Source organism: Strix aluco, chromosome 3 (genome assembly GCF_031877795.1).
Source record: "Strix aluco isolate bStrAlu1 chromosome 3, bStrAlu1.hap1, whole genome shotgun sequence".
Taxonomy (NCBI): domain Eukaryota; kingdom Metazoa; phylum Chordata; class Aves; order Strigiformes; family Strigidae; genus Strix; species Strix aluco.
In genome coordinates this window covers 61,751,072-61,764,951 of record NC_133933.1, presented here as the reverse complement: position 1 = coordinate 61,764,951, position 13,880 = coordinate 61,751,072, and positions in this window count along the sequence as shown.

The window sequence follows — 13,880 nt, the reverse complement described above, 5'->3', positions numbered from 1 at the left end:
CAGTACAAGTTAACATCGTTACTGGTCTGGGTGAGGGGACAGAAAGACTTCTCAGCAAGTTTGCAGATGATGCAAAATTGAGAGGAGTGGTTGATACACTGGAAGGTTTTGCTGCCATTTGAAGGGACCTTCAACAGGCTGGAGAAATGTGCACAGAACGTCATGAAGTTCAGCCAACGGAAATGTTAAGTCCTGCTGCTGGGGAGGAATAACCCCATACACCAGTACAGGGTGGGAGCTGAGTGGCTGGAAAGCAGCTTGACAGAGAAGGCCCTGCGTGTCATGGTAAACAACAAGCTGACCATGAACCAGCAACGTGCCCTTGCAGCAAAGGCCAACAGCCTCCTGGGATACATTAGGAGAAGACCAGGCTCTTGAGGACCTTATCAATGTGCATGAATACCTGAGTGAGGGTCAGGGATGCAAATAAGATGGAGTCAGAGTCTTCTAAGTGGTACCCAGTGACAGGACAAGAGGCAATGGGCACAAACTGAAATACAGGAGGCTATGTTTAACCATGAGGAAAAACTTATTTACTGTGAGCGTGATCAAACACTGAAACGAGTTACCCAGAGAGGGTGTGGGATCTCCATCCTTGGAGATATTGAAAGCATGACTGGACAGAGTTGCAAGTTGCTGTAGGTGACTGTGGAGTGCAGGGGGTTGAACTGATCTCCAGGGGTCTCTCCCATCTTGGCAGCTCTATGATATCTGTGATTACAAGAAGTGAGAGTCTCAGGGAAAGCAAAAAAGATTACTGGAAAGTTTGCATTGTTTCAAACCCAGTACAGATGACTGCTGCACAGTCTCAGTTTGAATAGTCACAGTACTGCCATATATTGGTGCCATATTCACCAGAAATAAGAGGAAAAAAAGAAAATTAAGCCATTGGCTTTGGAGATATTGATACATGAATAAGTGACTGAAATGCAAGTTGATGTCTGAATTTGAAGCATATGAGAGACTGCAGTAACAGGCAGGGTATTTTTTCTCTGCAGCAAACACATGATTGGTTGCACATTTCTAACAATGGGTCTGCTTATAGGCAACAGTCAAAGGAAAAAACAAGTCCAAACCCTTGCTTGTCTTATGGTCACTTAACCAAGTAGTTGAAGAATTTCACTGTTGGTATTGCCAATTTGAGCTTTAGGGCTAGCACTGAGAGGCCCTAAGGGTAGAATTACATCCCGTAATGGCTTCATGTAATTGCTACAGAGGCATTTTGGACTAACTGTCTGGAATGTTTAAGATTCAAAAAGAATATTTTTGTAAGTCATTTGCATGTATTTGACCACATAAAAAATGGTTCTTAAAACTGGAGTGAGCAGGTTGTCTAAGCCAATTTTCTTAATGCCTCTTGAAAGTGCTCCTGGGGAGGGAAAATATATTTCAGAGCCAATCAGAAGTTCAGCAATAGCTGCACACATGCTGGGCATGAACCCTCTACTCAAATAGTGCCACTTGCAATTTCAGTAAACATAGAGAGGAAAATAGAAATTAGGCTGTTATGAGAAAAGCTGATTTTCATTTGTGGTCTAGATAGTCCTGCTGTTTTCAAATAATCATTTTAACTAAGTAGTTGTTTTGCACTAAGAGATACTGGTCCCTTATAATCCCAGTAAGAGAGGCACTCAGGCTCTTAAAGTATCCTTTAAAATGCTACTTATTAGAGCTAACACTGTAAAGAAAGAAAGAAGACTACAGATAATCTTATATCTCTTTAGATGCTGGGAACCCTAAATTGTGCAGCTTTGAACAGGCCTCCGATCCATGTGCAGCATGCCATGCAGACCCCATTTGATCATTCAAGTTACTATAGGATTTTCTTACATGAGAACAACTCTGTTCATTATTTCTACTGTCAAACAGAAAGGATGCTCACATAAGAACTTCTTGCTGCACTTTTGGATAAAGGCAAGAACAGGAAGGCTTTGCAATCACTGGTACCCAGTAGGGGTAGCCAGTAAGGGTAGCCCTGTGGGCTCCCCTATCGCAATAAGCCAGCTGACATGGTCCTGTAGCCAAGGGATTTGTGCAGCCTAACACAGGCATGAAAGCCACGCTGGATGTGCAGCACAGCATGGTGCAGGACTGGGTGTACTTGGATTAACTCTTTTGCTGATAACTAACTCATCGGTGTATGTAACTCTCCTGGTCAGGATCACTACAGTACTAGCTTTTAAATATTCACCATAAATTGATTAGAAAACATTTAGAAAACTTCTTGTTCTAATTTTACTCAGGAAATGTCTAGTTCATTCTGCTGGCACAGTATTACTAGGTTCTGTTGTATGGTATATAAATTTCCTGAGCAACTCTTTTTTTCTTTAAGATTAGCTATTCTTTTCTAATAAAACATGTTTATGAACATAGATTTATATTAAATATTTTTAAATTGAATTTTGATAATGTGTTCTTTTGAAAAGAAATAGGTAGAAGCAGTAAAATATCAAATCCTCTAAATTGTATTTGATTTCAGGATTAGATTGACATAACAATGAAAGTTATGCTAGTTGTAGGCCACCTCAAACACTTTTATTTCTCAAGTTGTGCCATTCATTTAATTTTAGCTGTTCTAAAGTAAGATGCTATTCTGATATTGTAAGTATCTGAAGTCTCATCCTAAGTTATCGAACAATTATTGAAAAACAGACAAAAATTACTGATAGGAAAAAATGTTGTGCATTCTGTGAAACATTAAAGCTTTTCAGTGATTTTGAAGCCTGTCAATGAAGTACTTCTGAGGTGAACTTTCACAGATGTTTTGTAGTCCCTGTATGAAATATGTATGAAAAAAAATAAAAAAAAAAGCTCAGCTAAGATTTATTAGCTTGTCACTATTAATTGCAATAGACATGGTTTTGCCCTTTGATGGCTGAGAAAATCACTCCAGCGTAACGATAGATGCTTTCAGTGGAAGTCAGTTCAGGTAACTTAATTTTAGCTTTTTTTGAATATCCTTCTTAAAAGCTGAGAAGAGTAACAAACAAACAAAGAGATCTGAGCAGGCAACAGAAAGACCGGAGGGAGGCGTGAAAGAAATATGATATTCCCCATGTAAAGAAAGGACTCTGGGAAATCAGTGAAGATAACTTTTATAAAACTTCTCTTTTCCAGACTCAGGACAAAACAAGGAAAGCTTGTGCAAGGCAGCAGCCAAGCTGAGACACCAAAAGTGAGGCAAATCAGTATGTCGATTGTCACAGTTGGACTTTTTTGCCACTGTGAAAGGATGCTACAAAACCTGAGCTGTTTTTATTGATGGCTTAAAATAGGGACCTTTCAGAGACTAGGGGAACATGCCAGTTGCTACAGAAATGGAAGTGTTCAAGCTGTGTTAAGCAGGAAGTAAGTACAAGATTTTATTTGTTATGAAGGTGATTGCAGAAGTGGTAAAACAGATAAAAAGTAAAAGCTCTAAGGGGCAGAGCTGTTGGTATGTATTAAGCAGGAATGGGTACTAGTGGTTTACAGACAGAAGTCACTATGAAGAGCTGAGAGTTGTTTTCAGGCCAGTGTATTGATTTGTGGAGGACTTGTCACTTTTGAGGCTGCAACTAGCCTCAAAAAAAAAAAAAAAAAAGCAAGCTATCCTTGTGAATAGTGTGAAAATATCTGTGTTTGGCTTATTCTTTGGCCTTTTCATGTTGGCTGAGGGTGAGCAAAACAACTAGATGGTGCAATATTTAAGGCCTTAATTATACTACTGTGCTTTGGTATTTTTTTCCTCCCTCTGCTCTCATGGTCTGTAAGAGCTGAGAGGTGCCTGTCTTTGGAGATACTGTCTTGATTGAAGTAGTAAATCTGTTCTACAGCATCCAGACTGCTGGCACACAAATAGGAAAGGTATGAGACTCTGCCAGTGACTAAGTTTAATCAAAATTTCACAGTGGATGTCTTAGCCCTGACAGCAGTCCACGGCCAGAAGTACCATTTTTGCTTCCTTATGCACATGAACAAACTCCTTGAGTGAATGGCCCTACCCATCTTTTGACAGTTACTTTACTGGCAGGCAGATGGTAATGTATCATTGTTCTTTAGCCCAGCAAAGGAAAGAGTATCATGGAGTCGTGCAAGAACTAACGCATTTGACTTCAGTTAAGAAAACTGAATGTCCAATCTCTGAGATTTTGTGCTGTGTTTCTTAATTCAGGGACCAGGTCTCCTTCAGAAGGCTAGAGATCATGAAAGAGTAATATTTATATAGCCATAGTTAAAGGTGATGGTTTACAAAGTTGTTCAATCAACTCAAAACTTCTGGAGGAAGGTGCCTCAAAGAAGAGACAATCAAAAAATTATTTTTTCATATTTCTGCAGGTGTTATGCTCTAAATAAACCCTTTCTTATACCTATAGGAATCCTGAAGATGTGCAGCACATCAATATATAAAAAAAAAAAAAAAAGCTAGCTGACTGCTTGTGGAGGTAAAATAAGACTGGTGTTCCAGCAGTCTTTGGATCCCTAGTAAGACAAGTCATCCACTCTTCACTTTAAAAGATGTACATCATGGCCAACAACAAAAAAGAGAAACTAATCCTTTTGTCATCTGAAGCATATTTTTTCATTGACAAATCACAACAGGAACAAGAGAAAGTGCCATAGTTAGGAGATCACACCTTTGTCATATCAAGGACCAAAAGCAAGGTACTGATCCTTTTGTCTTTATCCCAAGCCAGAACTTCCTATCTTCAGTGTGGTATGCAGAAATAAAGCTGTTTCTTTCAGGTTTTGAAATAGAGGTCTCTGGTATATGAATCAAATTAAATAACCACTGGCTTCCAAATTTCACCTAGTAGAGAGTAATTGTGAGGGGAATGCTCGTTATAAATCACTAAGAAGAGTTTGAAAGAACGGCTAGTGGAGAAAACAAATAGCAACTTCAGAGACCTGAGGCAACTCCAGGTCTGACATATTTTGGTCTATGGCCATGTCTGCATTGACAAGTACTGTAGTGCAAGGGAGAGCACAGAGCAAAACAGTTAGTGCTGAGGACTGAGTAACAACTCTGTATTTATGTTGGATCTCTTTTTGGTCTATCTTTGGACTTTCATCCCTTATTTGGATTCTAGTCAGATCCCATGGACTGACTGTCCGTTAGCAGTTGGAGAGCATTAGTTGTGCTCCTGGAGCACATCTTACCATGTAGTTTCACCCAAAAGAAATGAAGTTCATGCACTCATGAAATGAGTCAAACCATGCTAATGCAACTGGACTCACTGACTTCTGCAGAGAGAGGCCACTTCTTTCCCCTCCATAGAGTAGCTCCTACACAGCTCAATCCTTCCCTCAGCTGCAACAACCACAGTGAGCAATGATGGTAGGAATTGAGTATGATAGTTCAGTCTGGAAGAGCCTGTGTCATCTCTTAAAGCACTGGCAGGTGTGCAGGTCATTGTCCCCAGGCTGCTGCCTTAGGCAGTTGCCTCCTTGTCATTCTTCAAGCCAAGACTGCCCATATAGTTGACTTCTTTTATAACTCAGAGTAAATAATTATCATTCTTAACTCAGTACTGCTGTGGCTGAACTGATAGGAAATGTAATAATCCATATCATTTATAGTGTTCTATATCATTTTATGAGAGTTTTCCTGTCTTCCTTGCAATTATAAAATCAACAGCCTTGCAGTGAGTGTTTTGTCAGATCCAAAGGGCAAAAACATCCTTTCATAGCTGAGACAATTTCCTTTCATCTGTCTTATTAGAAGCTTCAGTCATCATTTTCACCTTTAAGCAGCTTCTTATGGTTTTAAATGTTCAAATTCAGCAGTGTTGGTTCCCCAAACTCCAAATTTTCTAAGCTCTCACAGATCAAATATTGAGTGGCTGGGTTTTGTTTAATATTCATTTGAATCAAAACCTTCCTTGAAACACTTGATCAATATTCCTTATTCTCTTAAGCTTAAATTTCTGTGTACCTCCACATTTCTAGTTCTCTGTGCATGTAAGTTTATCACAATGAAAGCTTGCTGACAGCACTTTTTGGTGTGACTGAAGCATAATTTGTTCCATTTGAAAGTGCAATTGTATTTAAAGCGCAATTTCTAGACAAATGCAGTTCAGAGAATTTTCCATAAATATCTTGTTTAGTTACCTAAATAATTTGTTTGGAGATGGGTCTGTATTTTTCAGTAGAAAGGAGAGTGAGGTATGTATTTTGTTGTTATGGGTTTTATAACTGTGTAGTTTCTACAGGACATCTTCAAAGTTGATCTTGTTTGGGAGCTAGGGTATGGATTCCTTTATCTCTTGAAGTCTCTTACAAACATCTGTTTTATGGTTTTATTGAACAAATAATTTTGCAATGCCAGATCTGTAGAGGTGGTTTGTAAAGGACTGAAGAGGGAATTATCTTCAGTCCTTCTGAAATAACCACCACACTATAAAGTAGTCTCTGTTTCTCTTTCACTGATCTAGGAACCAAAACAAAGGAAAAGATCTTACTTTTTGTACGTTTCTACCTATAAATGGAATTTTAGAATATGGTGGTTTACTAAAATCCTGTTTATTTATCATCCAGCTCCTACTAACTTCATTTGATGGCCTCTAGTTTATTGAAAGACACAGAATATAGACATGTCATTCATTATTTTATGCACCTTTACATACATGTGTTCACGTTTCAGAACCTCAGATAGAAAGATTGAGACCTGAGGGCTGGAAGGGAATCCTTCTTGTCTAATACAAACTCTTTGTCCAGGCTTACTATCCCTTCACTGTCTCTCTGTGAAAAGGCCTTTTTTTCCCCCCAAGATTTATAATTTGTCCAGATGTGGGTGTTTTTTCATTTAGTTTTTTAAGCAAGAATGGCAAAAGACTTATTCCTTGTACAAAGGATGCACCTGACAAATTCTGAAATACAGCTCCACTGCCAAAGTACTGGTAGGGGGGTGTTGTTTTTTTAATGTGGAAAAAACTCTTATATTTCTTTAGTCTTGAAAATGTCTGGAATTTAATTGCAAAAAGTAAAAGTATGGAAAACAGCAAATGAAAAATTGGAAACCAAAGTTTTAAAGTTCAGATCACAAGTATGCCAAAATTGTAAGGCAATTGAGAACTGCACCTCAAAAAAGGGACTATAATAGCCGTAACTATAAACAAGACTACCAGCCTTGTCTCTTATTCCACTGTATTGGTTGCTCAAAAAATACCAGACTGAAACATCAAAATGACTGTAGAAAATCTTTAGCCTTGTTTGTATTTACGAGGCCTATTCTTCATGATCAGTCAGACAAAACATTTATCAGCTAATTATTTTAAAGGTGTGTGGTGTGATCTACACACTGGAAGGAAGGGATGCCATTCAGAGGGACCTGGACAGGCTTGAAAGGTGGGCCTGTGCAAACCTCAGGAAGTTTGTCAAAGTCAAGTGCAAGGTCCTGCACATGGGTCGAGGCAATCCCAAGCACAAATACAGACTGGGTGATAAGTGGATTGAGAGCAGCCCTGCGGAGAAGGACTTGGGGGTATCGGTGGATGAAAATCTGAATATGAGCCAGCAATGTACGCTCGCAGCCCAGAAAGTCAACCATATCCTGGGCTGCATGAAGAGAAGTGTGACCAGCAGGTTGAGGGAGGTGATTTTCCTCCTTACTCCACTCTTGTGTGGAACTGGAGTTCCGTGTCCAGCTCTTGGGGCCCCCAACATAAGAAGGACATGGACCTGCTCAAGTGGGTCCAGAGGAGGCCACAAGGATGATCGGGGGCTGGAGCACCTCCCCTGTGAGTACAGGCTGAGAGAGTTGGGGTTATTCAGCCTGGAGAAGAGAAGGCTCTGGGAAGACCTTATAGGGACCCTCCAGTACTTAAAGGGGGCCTACAAGAAAGCTGGAGAGGGACTTTTTGTAAGGGCATGTAGTGATAGAGGAAGGGGTAATGGCTTTAAACTGAAAGAGGGTAGATTTAGATGAGATGTAAGGAAGAAGCTCTTTTCTGTGAGGGTGGTGAGGCACTAGAACAGGTTGTCCAGAGAAGTGGTGGATGCCCCCTCCCTGGAATTGTTCAAGGCCAGGTTGGACGGGACTTTGAGCAACCTGGTCTAGTGGAAGGTGTCCCTGCCCATGGCAGGGAGGTTGGAACTAGATGATCTTTCAGGTCCCTTCCAACCCAAATCATTCTATAATTCTATGAGTTACTCTACTATTCTCCTGCCAGATATAGAATTGAAGAAATGATGAAGGGTGGTGATCAGCATTAATGGATTTCACAAATACTATACAGCCTGATAAAGTGACTTAACTGGTCTCAGCTCCTGCTGAGTGTGCTATAGTTCATTCTGAGTTCATCAAAATCTCTTTTTGAGAAGGAACATGCTTTTTCTGTGGGGAAGTGTGCTGGAAGGTAAGCTCATGGCGCTGGTGTGCAGAAAATTCATTTGCTTTGCTACTCAAGCAGTACATTGTTTGTTCGTGAGTGGGAGCTGGGAGTGGCATGTTCTGGTTCCCATAACCTGGAAAATGACACAATCTTGTACAAGGAGGATGTGTCCCAGACTGTCTGCAGAAATGGAGAAATAAATATCCAACCTTTAACTGTATTAAATCTAAACTTTAGAAATTCATAGGAGACTATGATCCTTCTCATATCTACTTGTTCCCAGTGATTCCCACAACAGTCCAACCGTTCTCTTTATTAATGAAATAGTTTGAGTTTTGTGCAGGTAGGCAGGAAAAAGTATGAAGCACTGGAAATAAAGAAGACAGGGAAGAAGAAAGCAGTACTGGACGTAAAACAGAAGTAAGAAATGACAGTACAAAGAGAGAAGAAGACGAATGATGAAAAGGCAAAGAAAAAGAGACAAGGAATATAATGAAATAGTACCTAAAATAAATTTCCATTAATTTATAGATGTTTTTGTATAAAAATTTATAAATGTCAAAGTATATTTTTCTCTCTAGAACACACTGAGTATTAAGTAAAAGTGAAAGAAATAAGTGGAAGATCCAATGTAAGGGAAAATAACTTTTGAAAGCTTAGAAATTAAGATAATTTGTAAACAGTATTACAAATAAAATGTTTTAAAAAGTTGAGTGAATAGTCTAACATTGAATTAAGGAACCTGAACCACAGATGTTGTGTTTTGGTGGCTTTCAGAGACCTCAAAACAGTTCTGAATTTTGTGAGGCAAGATTTTGGGGTGTGTTCATCTGGGTGGAACTAGAGATAGGGTTGGAGAAAGCAAAAAAGATCTTGGACACATAAACACTTCTACAGGTGTAAGCTGTTTCAGACTTCCTAAAAAATTCAGTAATTAATTTCAGTCAAATAAAACTTGAAAAGAAGCAAAAACGGAAAAGCTTAAGTTCTTATTTGTGTTTGTACTTGAATTGATTTGATAGGTAACACTGAAGGGCTTCATGGATCCAGAAAGGACAAAAAGATGCTGGGGCTGCCTAACCCTTGCCAGACCATGCAGCCTGCCTGCCCTCAGCCATCTTTAGTGAGAGCATCAGTAGCCTCAGCCTCTTCCAAGAACAGTCTTGCAGGTACCACCACAGCAGCTGGGAGCCAGGGTCTTCATGGGCATGTGTTTTTGTGCCAGTCACAATAGCACCAGAGAGTCTGGAAATCCAGGGTCTTGGTAGTTCAGTGGGGACATGCCAATGGCAGTGTCAGGGCACCCATTAAAGAAAGAATCTGTTCTTTGATCTAACAAGTGCTTGAACAGGAGCATCAGCAGTGAAATCAGTCTAGGTGGATTTCCTCTGCTGTTCCTGGCATTTTCATTGCAGGTCCAGCCTTCCCAGACTGAAAGCTTTTGCTTCTGTTTTTGTCATGCAGTGCATTTACATCAAATGCAAAACTTCTCTAGTTGGGAGAAATTTGCCAAGCTATTGAACATTTACTTCTTCTTCAAAAGGTTCTGCATATGTGAAGCCTGTGCATTTTTCCCACTTCTCCCTCAGTTTGTGAACTCAGACAGCAGAAACAGTAGGATTTGATTCTCCTTTTTTTTGGTGGTTTGGTTTTTTTTTTTTTTTCTTTTTTTTGTTACAGAGGCAGGAAATTGTGCTGTCCCAAGAGCGACTCTGTCCTGAAATTTTTGCCTGTCTTTGCCTCTAAGGATCTAAGCTTCTTGCAGCTGCTTCTTGCAGCTCCATCTGAGTCTACTTTAAATACTTACGCCAGCTTCAGATGGAAACAGCAGGTTTTATGTTGGCAGTGTGGCAGCCAAACATTCAACCACAGAAGTGAAAACCCCATCTCAAAACAAATACCTTAAGTCAGACAGATAACATGGTCTGAAATTAACCTCTTTCAGGCTCTCCGTTAGGTCTGTTCGTCACTGTGTTAGCATGAGTCCTGTTCAGCAGTGCTGCAGTTCTCACCCAGAGCTGTGTTGCCAGCCCCGGGAGCTGCTCCTCCACACGCTGGGCTCTCACCTTTGCTGATGCTTTCAAGCCACATCCTTTCTGTGCTGTTTTCTCCTTCTTCTTCTTCGTCTTGTGTCGCACCTCATTGCTTTGTCAGTCATCCTCACATCTTCTTCCCTTCATTTATCCAGGATGTTCTGATTTATATCTAGTATTTGAGGACTCTGTTTTTAACCCTTCTCCGTTTTGTGCAGTTAGGCTCCTGGAAAAATAATGCAGAGGAAAGAGTACAATACCTCCTTCAGAGATCTCCAAATTGCCACTTTTATTTTATTCCTTAATTTGTCCTTCCTGTGCAGCTTGAGCAGCAATTCTGTTCATCTATTTGATTTAACTTCTAAGACTGCCAGTATATTTTATAAATCACACTTCATGAGAAGGATACATTGTACATGCCTCACATCATTCCACACCTGTTGGATCAGTCAGGTCTTCTGGGAGACTTACACATTGCAGGATAATGATATAAATAATAGCCTTCTGGTGTAAAGTACTCTTTCTAAATAATCTCTTCTCTCCTCTGCCCTCCTCTGCATTTTGCGTCAGTTTTAGGGCTGTTACAATAACCAAATAAGAATATTTTTGTTTACCATAGCTAAGTGTTACATTCAAGCACTAGATTTTTTTTTTTTTTTTAAATGGGGCATAACCATCAGCTTTCATTGATGAAACAAGCAAAAATTGTCAACTAAGAAATTTCCACAGTGATATTTTCCAGAAACTGGAGAGTACACTGTGTAAGGGACCATTTGATGTGCGCAAAAATTCTTGTGCATTTCCCAGGAGAATTGTCAAATAGCATCTATTACATATATGATGCTTTTAAAGGTAGCCTGAAACTGGTGCTTAGCAATCTTCCCCCACTCCAATAATATTCAATCTTTTTAATGAACTGCCATGTTAATTGGCTAAACCTTCAACTGGAATAACATTTGTGCAATATACCATTGCTTTATAACAAGTGAAAAGTTAGCTTTTTGGCTTATTGAATCACAGAGTCATAAAATACCAGGTTGGAAGGTCCAACCTTTCTTGGCAAAAGCACAGTCTAGACAAGATGGCCCAGCACCCTGTCCAGTTGTATCTTAAAATTGTCCAATGTTGGGGAATCCACCACTTCCCTGGGTAGATTATTCCAGCGATTGATTGTTCTCATTGTGAACAATTTTTCTCTTGTGTCCAGTCAGAATGTCTCCAGGAGTAAATTGTACCCATTATCCTTTGTCTTTTCCATGTGACTTCTTGTAAAAAGGGACTCTCCATCACCTTTGTAGCCAGCCTTTAAGTACAGGAATATGGTGATAAGGTCTCCCCTAAACCTTCTCTTCTCAAGGCTGAACAAATCCAATTCTCTCAGCCTTTCCCCATACAGCAGGCTTCTCAGTCCTTTGATCACCTTTGTGGTCCTTCTCTGGACCCTCTCCAGCCTGTCCACTTCTCTTTTGTATAGCAGGGTCCAAAACTGAGCACAGTGTTCCGGGTGTGGCCTGACAAGTGCTGAGTAGAGTGGGATGATGACTTCTTTATCTCTGCTGGTGATGCCCTTGTTGATGCAATCCAGCATCCTGTTGGCTTCCTTTGTTGCTGCAGCACACTGTTCCCTCATACTGAGTTTGTTGTCCACCAGGACCCCAAGGTCCCTTTCCACAGAGCTGCTCCCCAGCCAGGTAGATCCCAGTCTGTGCTGCACTCCTGGATTATGTTTTCCCAGGTGCAAGACCTCACACTTGTCCTTGTTGAACTTCATAAGATTTTTGTTAGCCCACTCTTCCAGCCTATCCAGGTCTTCCTGCAGGGTGGCTCTCCCTTCCGAAGTGTCCACTTCCCCACTCAGTTTGGTATCATCAGCAAACTTCATCAGGGCACACTTGATCCCATCATCCAGATCACTTATGAACATATGAAACAGTGTTGGGCCCAATATTGGCCCCTGGGGGACCCCACTCATGACAGGTTTCCAGTTTGAAAAGGAGCTATTTACCACCACTTCTCTGGGTGCAGCCTGTCAGCCAGTTACCCACCCACCACACAGACTACTTTTCTACACCTGCACCTCGATTACTGTGTTCAGTTTTGGGCCACTCACTACAAAAAGGACATTGAATTACTTGAGCGTGTCCAGAGAAGGGCAAGGAAGCTGGTGAAGGGTCTGGAGCACATGTCGTATGAGGAGCGGCTGAGGGAACTGGGGTTGTTTAGTCTGGAGAAGAGGAGGCTGAGGGGAGACCTCATTGCCCTCTACAACTACCTGAAAGGAGGGTGCAGAGAGTTGGGGATGAGCCTCTTTAACTAAGTAACAAGCAATAGCACAAGAGGTAATGGCCTCAAGTTGTGCCAGGGAAGGTTTAGACTGGATATTAGGAAGTATTTCTTTACAGAACGGGTTGTTAGGCGTTGGAATGAGCTGCCCAGGGCAGTGGTGGAGTCTCCATCCCTGGAGGTGTTTAAGAGTCGGGTTGACATAGCGCTGAGGGATATGGTGTAGTTGGGAACAGTCAGTCTTGATTAATGGTTGGACTAGATGATCTTCAAGGTCTTTTCCAACCTAGATGATTCTCATTCTGTGATTCTGTGACCATAACACATCAGTTTCTCTAGGAGGTGGCTGTGGGGAACCATATCAAAAGTCTTGCAGAAATCCAGGTAGACAATGTCCACTGCTCACCCCACATCAACTGAGCAGGTTACTTTGTCATAGAAGGCAATCAGGTTTCTTAAGCTTATTAATGATTTGCCTTTGATGAATCCGTGCTGGCTTTTCCCAGTCAAGTTCTTCATTTAATTGTGATAGCCCCCAGGAGGATTTGTTCCATAACTTTCCAAGGGATTGAAGTAAGACTGATGAGCCTATAATTTCCTGGATCCTCCTTTAAGCCATTAAGATATTTCATCATCAAATTCAAAATTTTACTGAACGACTGTTTATGAGACTTCATTTGAATCTTACGGTAAACAAGCCACTTACAGTGACTGTGATTAGGAACAGCCAGAGCATTGTGTTACTGACCAGGGCTCACGTTACCCTGGTGTTTAAGTATTGGTTGCTCCATGTCTAATGTTAATTTGGCTTTAGTATTAATGCTCCTCATCAGCACCATTTGACTACGTGGTTACTTAGCTTCTGTGATAGGGATTATGAGGCTGGTCAGCTTCCATGTAGTATGAACCTCCTGTTCCTGGCTTATTATGGACTTTATTTCTATGCTGGGATGGCATGCAGGTATGTGTTATCCCATTCTCTCTTCCTAAGCCTTTATTCCCTTGAGAGGAAAACATGGGAAAACAGACCATAAAAGAGTCATTCAGTGATCAGGACAGCTAACTGAGCTAGATTTGAATGGCACCAGCACGCTAGAGCATATGATGCTTTACAGCTCCCTGCAGCTTAGATGTTGCTATTTTGTACTTGAAGGCAAATGATGCTCGCTAATATGCCTGCTTTCTCTCTGCTCAGTGAACACTTGCAGCCCAACATGGTCTGAGAGATTTTTCTTCACACAGTGGAATTATA